The sequence below is a fragment of the Palaemon carinicauda genome, chromosome 3 (genome assembly GCF_036898095.1).
Source record: "Palaemon carinicauda isolate YSFRI2023 chromosome 3, ASM3689809v2, whole genome shotgun sequence".
Classification (NCBI taxonomy): Eukaryota; Metazoa; Arthropoda; class Malacostraca; order Decapoda; family Palaemonidae; genus Palaemon; species Palaemon carinicauda.
Window position 1 is genome coordinate 146,169,568 of NC_090727.1, and position 2,500 is coordinate 146,172,067.

A 2,500-nucleotide genomic window follows, 5' to 3' on the forward strand; every position below is an offset into this window, starting at 1 on the left:
TTTGTTCAGATTTAATATGTTGAGTGATTTATTTGTTTTATGTGAATTCTTTCAAAGTGTTTTAATTTATAAACAATATTTATTTTTGTAAAGCGTGTATTATTTCAATCATCAGTGTTTATTACAACCTCGCTCATATCCTGTAAAGAACCATAGTAAGTTTGTTTGAATAACTCTTAAGAATAATTACCCATTTTTGTTTTGAGTATACAGTACTTGAGAGACCTTAGGATATTCAGTTTTTTATATAGTGATGTCTAGGAGTTATTTAACTGTCTCAGAGTTCGGGTATTAATATTTCCAAATGTAAAAGATTTAATGTAAAAGCAAGCAAGTGAGTTTGGAATTCGAGAGGTTGTTTAACTTTCCAGTCGTAATATATATTATATTGCATGTTTGGTTCTCAGACATGAGCCATTGTATAATATATATATATATATATATATATATATATATATATATATATATATATAGTGTGTGTGTGTATATATATATATATATATATATATATATATATATATATATATATATATATATACAGTATATATATATATATATATATATATATATATATATATATATATATATATATAATGTAATTGCATATACATAGATGGATAAGCATACACCCCCATATATTGTGTCTTTTAGGGATTTCTCTAATCACCATGAGGATTGGTTGAATTCTCCTTCTCCAACTGATTGCAATGGCTTAGGTGCTTATGATTTTGCCCTTGGCACAAACTGAGGAAATCATAAATCAGGCTACGCGCAAGTTGATTCCCTTGGAGTTATAACTAGCAAGGTGGTAATCCTTCAATTAGGACCTTTGATCATACTTTAATTTCGCAGGTATTTAGAATTAAGCAGGCTTTCACTGATGTGTCATATCTTTGCAAGATACACAAAGTCTCATGCAGATTATAATGGCCTTTTGAGTAACCTGTGTTTAGTTGAAAGAAGAAGGCGAGCCTGTTGTTTTTATTATTATTATTATTATTATTATTATTATTATTATTATTATTATTATTATTATTATTATTATTATTATTACAAGCTAGGGTATAACCCTAGTTGGAAAAGCAAGATGCTATAAGCCCAAGGGCTCTAACAGGGAAAATGAAATTATTTTTAGCATAACATTTAGATATATTTCTTTTTGGGTGTGGAAATGTATCTAGGACAAAAATCTGGTCCGAGAAGCTTATCCTCTTTGAGAGAGTTTATGTTTCAGCCAAAAATGAAGATAACATGTCATAAAATATGCCAACTTTCCGTTACAGGTCAGGAACAACCCTCAAAGCTACATTCTTTGATGTAAACTTAAGTAAATCGTTTGCTCAAACCAGGTGGCTCAATCAATCATTGCTCAAAGAAATAAGCAGTCTATATGACTAGTGTGTATGGCAATAAGCAGAGTTGTGAGAAACTTATCTGACTCGATTTTGTTTTTATAAAGTTAAATTACTAGTTTACCCTATTTGTGTCATTATATTAAAAGTCTAAAATTTGACGTTGGTGATTGCAGAGTTGTTGACTCCGAATTTTTTTTTTTTTTTTTAAACTCCCAAGTTGTTTGTTATTCACAAGTTGGCGAGAAGAATTATCTTTTTTGCCTTTGCGAATTTTGTATGCTACTCCATTTGGCAATCTTGGTTGTAGTAATTCTAGTCCTGGTGATTACCACCTAATTTCCAAAACTTCCATATTATCAAAAGTTTTTTGGTGAAACATATAACTAACATATGACTAACATTAATCATCTGCTCCCTTCAACTTCCCTAGTTTGCCTTATGGTTTTCACAAGGAGCTTTGTCGCTTGTAAAACTCCTGATCTCTCCTGTGTTATAGAGAAATTCCTTGTTTTAAACATGGTTTATTTTTAAACTCAAGCAGATGGGAGATGGTTGGTAATTTCTTAATATTATCATAAAAAAAAAAAATTTATTTAATGGGTATCATTCTGACCACAGGAATATAATGTCTGATGTTGTTCAGGAGATTGTTTTTATTTAATTATTCTTTAGTATCACTTAATTTCGCTTAAAAGAGTTTTTTTTTTTCTTTCTTTCTTTTTTTTTTTTTTTTTTTTACAAATGATGACATATTGTTTGTATAAGTCCCCTTAACTGGTTAGCTGGCCGTAGATGTGTAGTTGCAGAATCTCCCAACAGAGATCTTGCTAAAATTAGAGCAAGTGTAAATTATGGAGATTTCATTGAACACTAACAAAACTCAAAGTGTGAGCTTCGTAGGTCTAAGAAACTGCATCCTTACCACAAAGATATTTTCATTGACAGTATATAACTAGCTACGTGCAAATCATACAAATCTCTAGCTGCTTATTCATTGCAATTTCTCTTTTAAAGAACTCATCTGCTCTGTTTCTTCATCAATTGCATCTTTTTTTTTTATTTATTTATTTTTTTTTTACCATGGTTAAAATATTGTTTTTGTGTCTGATGTCCAACTTCCGTTTCTCCTCTTAGATTGCTGGTCA